This window comes from Tenrec ecaudatus, chromosome 8 (genome assembly GCF_050624435.1).
Source record: "Tenrec ecaudatus isolate mTenEca1 chromosome 8, mTenEca1.hap1, whole genome shotgun sequence".
Taxonomy (NCBI): domain Eukaryota; kingdom Metazoa; phylum Chordata; class Mammalia; order Afrosoricida; family Tenrecidae; genus Tenrec; species Tenrec ecaudatus.
In genome coordinates, this window is record NC_134537.1 from 84,006,793 (window position 1) to 84,019,233 (window position 12,441).

The following is a 12,441-nucleotide window of genomic DNA, read 5'->3' on the forward strand; positions in this document are numbered from 1 at the left end:
ACTTGTGGGCTTGGGCAGCACTGGGTAGGGATGTTTTCTTGATGTGCACTTACCCTTTATATGAAACCCTCTCTTATACATGAGTTTCTGTGGATTTGTTCCTCTAAAGGACCCAGACTAACACACCACAGGAAGCAAAACAGCTTTGTATTGGTGCAATGATGGACACGAACACCAATGGATTAGAAAAGAGAACCCAGACACACAACCAGGCACTTACAGACACCTGTTTGACTAAGGCACATTAAGTGGAGAAGAGATAACCTTTTCAATAAATGGTGCTGGAAAAATTGGATCTTCACTTACAACGGAATGAAATGAGACCCCCAAAAAGAACCATATATATGGGGTGGAGGGGAAGGGGCGGGCAGGTGTGTTTTAATGGAAGGCTGTCATTGATTTGATTTGGTGAGATGAATTATGTGACGACAGCTGTTTTACTTTGTAAGTATGATATTCTACAAAAAGGAAAAAATATATATGTAAGCAAAAATAAATATAATTAAAATTCAAATGTTTTAAAAAGAGAGAGGAGGGTCACAGACTTAAAAAAAACCCTCCAGAGTCCTTACATCTCTGATCTAAACATTGGCCTGAGTGACTATAAATGGAGGAAAAGTGAAACTGAAACAGACAAGATTCATTTGTGACATACAAGTTCATTCTGAACCAAAAATAAAAAAAAATAAAGAAAATGTTTAATGGTAGATTCATAGGAAGCTATAAGAAACAGCACATAGACTCCTATGTACCTGTGATCTAGCCTTCGCAGTAGGGCCATATGTAGATACTGCCTGGCCTCGATACTGATTCTGATTCACAGTGACCCTGTCGAATGGAGCAGACAGCTAGGTAGGTTTCCAAGTCTACATTTCCATTGGCAAGGTAGCACTGCTAGCCAGAGGATTTTTCCAGCGGTGAATCCTTCAGAAGCGGAGCACCTAGTCCTTCTTCAGAGTTTATCTTAATCTGAGAGCTCTGCTGACCACCATTTCCCTGGATCGCCCTGTAGATATCTGAAATCCCTGGGGCATTGCTTCTGGCACCCCAGAAATACGCAACCCACCAGAACACTACAAACTGACAGATGGACAAAGAAGATGCTCTCCTATATTTCATTGATGATACATAGGCATCTGAATGTGTCAATCCTGACAAACTATTGATAACATTGCAAAGAATGGGAATTCGAGAATACCTCATTGTGCTCATACAGAACCTGTACATAGACCGAGAGGTTGACTGCATGATTTAAAATCGAGAAATGGGTGTGTCAGGTTGTATCTTTTCACTATACTTATTCAAGCTGTTAAACAAATAATCCAATAATTTGGGCTATCTGAAGAAACACACAGCATCAGGATTGGATAGAGGCCAATTAACAACTTCCAATATTCAGGTGACACAATCTTGCTGACTGAAAATGAAAATAACTTAAAGCATTTACTGATGAAGACTACAGCCTTCAGTGTAGAATTCACCTCACGATAAAGAAGCCTCAAATCCTCACAACCACACCAGCAGACATCATGATAAATAGGGAAAGACCAAAGTTGTCAAGGACTGAATTTTGTTTGGATCGACAACCAACATCCATGGAAGCAGCAGTCAAGAAATCAAATGATGAATCACATTGGGCAAATGTGCTGCACAAGACCTATTAAAAGTGTTAAACAGCAAAGATGTCATTGTGAGGACCAAGATGTGGCTGACCCAAGCCATGGTGTCTTCAACTGCCTCACATGCACGTGAAAACAACCATGAATAAGGAAGGCTACAGGAGAGTTGATGCATTTGAATTATGGTGTTGGTGAAGGATGCGGAAAGTACCAGAGACCGCCAGAAGAGCAAACAAGGTTGTCTTAGAGAAAGTACAGATGGAATACTCCCTAGAAAGGAGAGTGAGACTTGGTCTCGTGTACTTTGGACATGTTAGTAGGAGAAACCGATCCCTTGGAAAGGGTGTCATGATTGGTAAGGCAGAGGCTCAGCAGAATAGATCTTTTAGAAAATTGACTGACATAGTGGCTGCAAACATAACATTTGCGAGGATGATGCTGCACTGGGCAAGATTTCCTCCTGGTGTACAGAGAGTGTCACTAATGAGTTGGACCCAACTTCAAAGCACCTAGCAAAAGCAGCAATGGCTACAACAACAACAACAACAACAGATCTTTAAGGGAAATTTAAAAAACTGCACTGTCTTTCTCTTGAGGAGTGGTTGGCAGGTTTGAACTACTAAATTCTCAATTAGCAGACAAGTGATTTACTCACTGAGCTGCCGGAGCTCCTTGCTGCACACCAGGGCTCCTTGTATTTAGACAACTGCATTATACAGTGGAAGCATCAAGAGAAGATGGGAAGACTACACAGTCACTGCACCAAAAATAGCTAGTCGACACCCCACCATTTTAGGAGGAAACATATGAGCAAGAACCAATGGCAGTGAAGGAAGAAGTTCAAGCTTCACTGGTTTCATTAGCCAAACACAAGGCTCTGGGAATTGACAGATACGCAATGAAATGGTTTTGAAAGCTGAAGAAGCACTGGAAACACTCACTTGTCTATGCCAGGAAATTGGGAAGACAGCTACTTGGTCAATTGACTGGAAGGGATCCCTATTTGTGCCCATTCCAAAGAAAGGTGACCCAACTGAATGCTCAACTCTACCTATATCATTGATATCGCACACAAGTAAAAGATTGCTTAAGATCACCCAATAGTGGTTGCAGCAGTACATTGACAGGGATCTTCCAGAAGTTCAGGCCAGGTTCAGAAGAGGATGTGGAATAAGGGGCATCATTGCTGATGTCAGATAGAGCTTGGCTCACAGCAGAGAACATGAGAAAGGTGTTTACTTGGGTTTTATTGACTATGCACAGGCATTCTTGGCTCTCAACTTCCCTAACGCCGTGGCCCTTTCATACAGTGGCTCATGTGGTGGTGACCCCAACCATAAAATTATTTCCATTGCTACTTCATGACTGTCATTTTACTACAGTTATGAATCAGGTGACCCCCGTGAAAGCATCATTTGACCCTCAAAGGGGTGGCAACCCACAGACTGAGACCCTCTGAGCTAATAAATGGTGAATAACCTTGAGAATAAAGTGAACTCCAGAACACTTTATTTTCCTTATACAAGATCTGTATATAACAAGGGAATCCTGCGTGGTCTAAAACCAGCAAAGGTGTGTGTCAGGACTGTGACATCTCACCATACTTGTTCAGTCTGCATGCTGAACAAATCATCAGAGAAGCTGAATTATATGAAGAAGAATGTAGCAGCAGGATCGGAGGAAAACATTAACAGGCTGCAGTATACATATGACACAATCTTGCTAGCTGAAAGGGAAGAGGAACTGATGCCTTTGCTAATGAAGGTCAAGGATTGTAGCCTTCAGTATTGTGTTAGTTTGGGTTGACTAGAGAACTAAATCCAGAGATACTCACATATATATAAAAATAGCTTTATATCAAAGAGTGATTGCATATTAAGAAACATTGTAGCCCAGTCCAGATCAAGGCCATAAGTCTAATTAATATCCTAAGTCCCATTCTAGTCCATAAATTCCTCTTCAGACTCATGCATCATGCAATGATGCCAAATGTAAGAAGATCACAGGCCAGTGGGTGAACAATCTTGTGGATCCAGTGGCGGTGAAACCATCTTAGCACTGGCATGGGTCTCCATGTGGCTCCTCCAGCTCTCTGAATGTCTCAACAGCAGAGAGAAAGACAGAGCAAGAGCGAGAGAGAGAGAGAGAGAAACCTCTTCTGAGGGCAGAATCAAGAGGAAGGAAGTTTCCAGAATCCTCATGAGAAGGTCATCCCAGGACAGGCTAGGCTCCACCCCATTCACTCTTAACATCCCCAAGTTGACATGAGATTACATAACTACCACAAGTATGGATTACAGCTCACTGTGAAGAAGGCCAAAATCCTCTGAGCTGTACCAGTAGGTAGCAACACGATAAATGGAGAAAAGGCTGAAGGTGACAAGAATTTTGTCTTACTTGGATCCACAATCAATGCTCATGGAAGCAGCAGTCAAGAGATAAAAAGGCATATTTTATTAGGTAGATTGACTGCACAAGAACTTTTTAGAGCATTGAAGAGCAACGATGTTACTCTGAGGAACAAGGTGAGCGTAACCCAAGCCATAGTGTTCTCCACTGCATCATATGCATGTGAAAGTTGAACACTGACTAAGGAAGACCATAAAAGACTCAACATATTTGAAGTGAGGAACTGAAGAAGAATATTGAAGTATCATGGACTCCCCAAAGAACAAATAAATCTCTCTTAGAAAAAGTAAGGCCAGAATGATCCTTGGAAGTAAGGATGATGTGACTTTCTCTCACATATTTTGGACATATTGTTGAGAGACCAGTCCCTGGAGATGGACATCATGCTTGATAGAGGGGCAGCGACAAAGAGGCAGGTCCTCAATGAGATGGACTGACAGACACAGTGGCTGCATCAATGGGCTCGGGCATAGCAACAATGAGCATGGCACAGGATCATGCAATATTTTATTCTTTTGTGCATAAGTTTGCTGCAGGTTGGAGCCAACTTGATGGCACCTAACAACAGTTATAACACAAGAAGTCCTGTGGTTTCGTGGTTAGAGTTCTGGCTGTTAACTGAAAAGTTAGTGATTCAAAGCCACCAGCCAGTTTGGTGGTGGCAGCCATAGTGGTTGTTCACTAGAAGCCCTGGTAGTAGTGGCTGCGAGTCGGGCTGTTAACTGCAAATTCAGCAGTTTGAAACCATCAGCCACTCCTTGGGAGAAAAGCAGAGCTTTCTACTCTGGTAAAGAGTTACAGTCTCAGAAACTCACAGGGGCAGTTCTATCCTGTGCTACAGGGTCATTATGAGACAGTTTCACCTCGATGGTAGTGAGTTTGATTTTTTGGAGTTGATAGCTCTAGATAATCACTACCACAATCAAGATACCAATTGTTCCATCATCATAAAAGAAATCCCTGCACTACTTAAAGTCTCACTGACCTACCTTGCAAAGATAGAAAGAAAGAGAGAGAGAGAGAGAGAGAGAGAGAGAGAGAGAGAGAGAGAGAGAGAGAGAGAGAGAGAGAGAGAGAGGAAGGAAGGAAGGAAGGAAGGAAGGAAGGAAGGAAGGAAGGAAGGAAGGAAGGAAGGAAGGAAGGAAGGAAAAGCATCAACCAGTACTGTCTCCATCGCTCATTTGGCCTTTTTAAAAACATTCAGTAAATGGAACCGTACTGTGTGTAACCTTTTGAGACTGACTATGCAGAATGCTGACGAGCCACCAGCTAGCCATAGCTTATTCCTTTCTGAGCAGTGTTCATGGTATGGACATATCAGCCAACCACTGAAGAGACCCTGCGCTTTCTGCAGTGTCACACGATTGCCTGTAGCGTTGAACAGGGCGGCCAGTCCTGCCTCCGGCGGCAGAGCCCTCAGAAGTTCTGGTACACAGGCTCTATTTTCATACTCATCTCCAGCTACCAGAGCCCTCGGTGGCCCCGTGGATTACAAGTTGGTCTGCTAACTACAAGTTCAGCAGTTTGAGTCCATCAGCTACTCTGGGAGAGAAAGGGCTTTCTGTTCCCATAAAGATTGACAGCCCCCAAACCCACAGGGCCAGTTATACTCTGTGCTGTAGGGTTGCTAAGAGTCAAGAATGACTCCATGACAGTGAGTTGGGCCCCCCCCCTGCCTCTCCCAGCTACCCTGACTACCGTCAATGGACTTTTCAGCCGATTCATTTCTATTAATTAGGTTTTACTTGGAATATCACTTTTTCCAAGAAGTCTTTTGTGTTGATAATGATCTTCTCAACCACATTCATTAGTTTTCTATAACCCCCTATATGTCCTCTTTCTCTAAAATAACCCTATTTTCAGTACCTGGTACCCAGCATGCTTAGTGAACATGTGTTGGGTCAGCAGATCGACAGTAATGCTGTCAGTACAGTCATTTCCAATCAGTGGCTCCGTCTACTTGAGACCACACTGCATTCCTGGAAGCAACATCACACAGGGGACAGCCCAGCGTCATCAAGTCCATTCTGACTCATCGAGGCTATTCCAGCACATGGGACAGAGTAGGCTTGCTCCTCAGTATTTCTGAAACTAAAATAGTTACAGCCACTGCCAACCACATCTTTTCCCAAGGAGTGACTGGTGGGTGGGTTTGGGCCATTGAACTTGAGCTTATTGGTCTAATGCTTAACCCACAGTTTCTCCAGGGTACCTTTCTTTTTAAAAAAATGATTTTATTGGGGGTTCATACAACTCTTATCACAATCCATCCATCCATCCATCCATCCATCCATTGTGTCAAGCACATCTGTATATTTGTTGGCATCATCATTTTCAAAACATTTTCTTTCTACTTGAATCCTTGGTATCAGCTTCTCATTTTTCCCCCTCCCTCCCTCCCTCATGAACCTTTGATTATTTATAAATTATTATTAGTTTCACATGTCTTACACTGACTTATGTTTCCCTTCACCCACTTCTCTGTTGTCCATCACCCTAGAAGGGGGTTATATGTAGGTCATTGTGATTGGTTCCCCCTTCTTCTCTCCACCTTCTCCTTCCCCTCCTGGTATGGCTACTCTCAATATTGGTCCTGAGGGGTTTAGCTGTCCTGGATTCCCCGTGTTTCTAGCTCTTATATGTACCCGTGTACGAGCTCTGGTCTAGCCAGATTTGTAAGGTAAAACGGGTCATGATAGTGGGAGGGAGGAAGCATTAAAGAAGTAGAGAAAACTCTCCATATTCCTTAGTCCTCAAAGCTAAACAGTGGTCTGAGTGGCTTAAAGAGAAAATGAGGAAAGTGAAACTGAAATGGACTTGGAGTCTTGCGACAAACAAGCTCACTTCAAACAATAACACACACACACACACAAAGAACTAGAGGAAAGTTGTATGTTTCATTGGTGCTACACTGAACCCTGACTGGCTCATCTCCTCCCTGCGACCCTTCTGTAAGGGGATGTCCAGTTGCCTACAGATGGGCTTTGAGTTTCCTCTCTGCACTCCCCCTCATTCATATTGATATGATTTTTTGTTCTGGGTCTTTGATGCCTGATACCTGATCCTATTGCCACCTCGTGATCACACAGGCTAGTGTGCTTCTTCCATGTGGGCTTTTTTGCTTCTCAGCCAGATGGCCACTTGTTTATCTTCAAGCCTTTAAGACCCCAAGCTATCTTTTGATAGCTGGGCACCATCAGCTTTCTTCACCACATTTGCTTATGACCCATTTTGTCTTCAGCAATCATGACGGGAAGGTGAGCATCATGGAATGCCAGTTTAATAGAACAAAGTGTTCTTGTGTTGAAGGAGTACTTGAGTTGAGGCCCAATGTTATCTGCTACTTTAATACTAAATATATATATATATAATTTCCCCATAGTCATATATAAATCTATTTACATATGTACATACCTGTATTTAGACCTCTATAAATGCTCTTTGCCTCCTAGTTCTTTTCTCTATTTCCTTTTACTTTCCTATTGTCCTACTATCATATTCAGCCTTCATTTGGGTTCAGTAATTCCTCTTGGTTACATGGTCCTTGATCAAGCCCTACAAGGCCTCCTACACCCTCACCATCAACTTTAGATCACTTATTGTTCCCTTGTGCCTGGGGTTGTTAAAACCCACTTCCTTTCCCCCACCCACCCCTCTCCTGTGTCTCCCCCAAAACCATCAGTCCTGTTGTTTTCTCCTCCGGATTTTTTTATCCCTCCTATCTTATCTAGGTAGACATGCAGAGACAATAATAAGCACAAAAACAAGACAGAGCAAAACAAAGCAACAAACGAAAACAAAATAACACCAAAAAAAAAAACAACCAATGACATAAAAAGAAAATCCTATAAATAGTTCCAGGTCTGTTTGTTGACCTTTAGGAATGTTTTCCAGGCAAGTCTGATGGGGGTTCCCTGCCCTGGCCCCACAGTCTACTTTTGGTATTCTTCATTGCTCTGCTCCCCTTGCTGTTCCATTGCACGCCCTTAGTGTTCCGCCTTGGGTGTGGTGGGATCAGATGGGGCACAATTCCCGCACTGTGTCTCCAGTGTTGTCCCCCATAGCACTATGGGTCAGTGAGGGACATCGTGTCTCATGGTGGGGCCGGCCCCATGATCCTCTCTGTGCATTGGTTGCTCTGAGCAGGAATACTGTCCTCAGGGCTTGGTGGGTCACCAGGGTTTCTATGAAGGTGGGTACCCGCTTCCATCAGGTGTATTCTGACTCACAACAACCCTCTATGTGATTTCCAAGACTATAAATCAGCACATGAATAGACAGTCTCGCCTTTCTCCCATGCTGTACCTGGTGTGTTTTGAACCTCCAACCTTGCAGTTAAAAGCCTAACCCATAAAACTGAATAATCATTATCAGCTGGCCCTTAAAAAATGCTATAACTGTAATGTGTTAAAGATAAAACTAGCAGTAGAGACATACAGTGGTTCTAAGATTTCTGGTGGTTTCAAATTGCAGTTAGAAGCCCAATTTGCAGCCACTGCGCCACCATTATGAAAAATTCTGCCGTGAACACATTGGCTCATTAATGTGCTCCTGGATATTGGGTTATTTCCTTAGTAGAGTTCTCGAAGTAAAATGGTGGGTCAGCAGACACATTCACTCTCTTGACATGTGCTGCCAAGTCACTTTTCAAAATATAGTTGTATTATTTCCTACTATTGCTGTAGTAAGGCCCCACAAACGTGTGAGTTGGCGATCACAGGAGTCTTAACATGAAGGAGGCAGCAGGACTGTGTCCTTTCTGGAGGAGTCAACACTGCCCGAGTCCCTGCCTCCATCTGCAACGTAGCAGGGTATCATCTTCAAATTCCTCTCTGATCTCCGCTCCCTTTGTCTCATTTCCGCTCATCCTCACCTAACCTCCTGTGATGCGGAGCCTCCTGCCTCCTTCTTATAAGGCAACTTATGACACTGACCTGCTCAGATCATCCAGGGTCATCTCCTCAAGTCAAGATTTTTCACTTAACCACATCTGCAGAACCTCCTTTGCCATGTATGGCAACATTCTCACCGGTTCTGGGTTTAGAGCAGAGACATCTTGGGCTACTATTATTCAACCTGTCATAGCCATGTATACTTATTTATATGCCCACCAGCAAGCAGAGTATTAGGAATGTTCAGTAAGAGGTGGAATGAAAAGCAGCCGGTTATTCTGACAGCAGCATTTTAAAGGCTGGAGAATGAAGGACAGGGTCGTTTTCAATTACAGCCTAAATAGTATCATGAAAACACCTTCTTTCCGTCTTTGAAAATCAGGGATGATTCTGTGGGAAGATTGTCAACGAGAAGGACATTGAGCCCGAACCCAGGCACGAGAGAGCCAACCACCAAGGGAAGTGGCTTCCCGGAGTCTACATACAAGTCAACGTGACCGGGAAGTGGAGCTCAGTTATCTCTTTGCTATAATAAGTATTGTCAAACCAAGAAGCAGATCGGAAACCCTCTTTTGATCTGTAATTCATGACCTTGATGCTATTTGGTTCTCAGCAATGACATAATTATACATTGCCGGCTTCCAACCACGAACGATGTCACAGCTTCCGCCACTTCTCCATTTTAACGGCCCTCTCAACCGTCACGCTCTGCACATGCTAGGCGGCCACAATGTATAAACTGCTCCTTCCCAGAGCTTTCAAAGCCATAGCAGAGGGCAGCATCTGAGGTGTTGCATCTGCCTCCAACATTTCCTCCCCTTCCTCAGAGGACTGCACTTCCTGTTTATCCTCAGGGAGCTTTCCCTCCTCCCATGTCAACTCTGTCGGCCTACATCCTCATCCAAGTCTGAACCACAGGCCAAATGACCCCAGTTGAATCCAGACTAGTACCCATTCTCCTGGCTGTGAGGATTAAATCGACAGGCGAACACATGATCTTAGCCAAGCCAAGCAGAGTTCTTCCTGGAAAGGTTGAAAACTTTAGCTTTAAGGTAACAAGCTTATGCACCTTACGTAGATAAACTTGTGTTTGGGCAAAATGAACAATCACATTGCCTGCATTTCACAGAATTTGTTCTGAAAAATGAAGCCAACATGCAATGAGAGCCAGAGATTGTAGAGGGAGAAATCGAGAGGTAGCGCGGCAGGTCCGGAGATATTTAGTAATGTCCGAGTTCCTAGTTCTAGAGTTCCGAACTTCCTGGATCTTCCCCTAGTTTAGATATGCTGGCCAAAGAACTCTCTCTTTGGGGTGCCTGTCATCTTGAGTTTAAAAAGTATTGATAGAGGAGCCCTGGTGGAGTAATGTTTAAGAGTTGGGCTGCGATCTGCAAGGTCGGCAGTTGGAAACCACCAGCTTCTCCTCGGGAGAAAGATGGGGCTTTGGACTCCCATCAGCAGTTACAGTCTTGGAAACCCACAGAGGCAGTTCTATCCTGTCCTTTATGGGTTGCTATGTGTTCGCATCGACTCAATGGCAGTGAGTTTAAGTTGGACTATTGTGAAAAACAGGTTATACGGTAACGTTCTTTTCGTGCCTCATCAATTAACCCCTTTCTTCTTGTGGGTGTCCCTGCAGAGTAGAAATGTTTAATGTACTGTGCTGCTAACCCAAAGTTGGGAGGTTCGAATCCACACAGAGGTGCCTAGGAAGAAAGGCCTGGAGAAAGGTCTTCATCCAGTGAAGACCCGATAGAGCACAGCTGTGCTCTGACACACGTGGGTCACTATGAGCTGGGATCAATGCGGCAAGAGCTAGTTTCCTTTTTCATTCTTCTTCTTCCCCTATGTTTTTCTTGCTCTTGGGAAGGGTCTTACAAAGCCAACCACAGTCTATTCTAAGAGACTTAATGAGTTGAAACTCTCAGGGCATTTGTCTTCCAGCAGTCGAGCGATGGGATATGGATCCCCATAATTGGCCTCCCCTTTGCTTAGAACAGTCCTGTCACTAAAGTATCTCCTTTGTTCAAGCACTGGTCTTGGTCCACCAGTGCAGAACTGAGATGAGGGCATGTTGTGCTGACCAAAGTAAGAGTGTGGGTGAGATGTGTATACAGCAGAGGGACAAATATACAGAGAGAAAGACAGACAGACAGACAGACAGAGGAGGCAGAGACAAGAAATTGGAGTTCTGCTTCGTCATACTGAGAAGTCAACGGGCAAGGGTAGAGTTGTTAGGTCCAGCAGGGCCTCTCCCATCCCTTGAGAAGAAAGGAGGAGGAGGAGCAAGTCCTACAGCCAACTGACAGCCAACAGGCACTGGACCTGCGTGCATTTGCAAGCTGACTCTTGTGTCCATGTGTGCCATCCCCAGTGAAGAGGACGACTCACTGGCCTGGTGTGATGGCTCCCTATCAGTTCCACAGCTTGTGTCTGGGCCATCTGATAGAATATTGCCTCCAACATGAACATGTAGCCTGTGCTACAGATTATCTGGGCCCCTTTTCATAACCTGATATAACTCATTGTCCTTGTGTTAATTGCAGCTCATGCATTCAAATATAGAACTGAAATCTATTCGACACTTTTTGTGGTTCTTAAAAATGCTGGGACACTTGGTCATCCACTTAGGCTGAGAATAACATCCATCCCAATAAATTAATAGGCGCCTTGGTGGCACAATGGTGAAAGAGCTTGATCACTAACCAAAGGGCCAGAGGTTCAAACCCACTAATGACTCTGCAGGAGAAAGAGCTCTGACAGTCTTTTCTGTGACGATTATAGCCTGGAAGTTTTCATGGCGGCAATTCTGCCCTGTCCTGAAGGGTGGCGATGACTCAATGGCAGTGGGATTTTTAAAAAAAAATTTGTCATCTTGACTCTCATGGCAAAAACCAGTTCACAAGTGTGGACTGGCCTGGATGACCCCAGCCTTAAAAACTCGGGGTACTGTAGGGCTCATGCTCTAGCAAGCATTTTGCAGAGGTGAGAGGGTTGGGAGGCTTTCCCTGCCTTTTGTTGTTGTTCTGCAGAGGAATGTATGTTGACCTTTGCTTGGCCTCTGTGCATCATGCGCATGCTGGAGACCAGATTCCATAGATGGGTAGGTGGGTGGGTGACAAAAGCATTTTGGCAGTTTATCTTCATAAATGCATGCACCGCATTTTCATTTCTTTTTATTGTGACTGGTGGTGGGAGACACCACCTTTGCTGATTGGTGAGACCTTGGCCAGCTGGAAAGGGTGGAGGTGATCCGAACTTGGGGTAGCTGACGGGGAACTCATTCAGTGGTGGAGAGAGGGCCCTAAATGCACCCCTGAGTCATGAGCTGCCGCAGCCGCCAGCTCTCTGCCACAGGGAAGTGGAGCCCAAACAGCCGACTGAGTCATATTTATTGAAGAGACCATGGGAACAAAAGCTGTAGACAGGAGCCTGTGCGGGGGAGGGCATTCAAACTGCTTTTACCAGCCCATTAGCAGCGTTTCTTTCCCCCTCAAGTGGATGGGCTACGTAGGTGGGGG

At 44.5% G+C, this 12,441-nt stretch overlaps 1 protein-coding gene across 1 annotated transcript in view; it reads right to left on the reverse strand.

Moving 5' to 3' along the window:
- Positions 1-12,441, reverse strand: part of PTK2B (protein tyrosine kinase 2 beta) — a 161,950-nt gene that overhangs the window by 117,290 nt on the left and 32,219 nt on the right. The window lies entirely within an intron of this gene.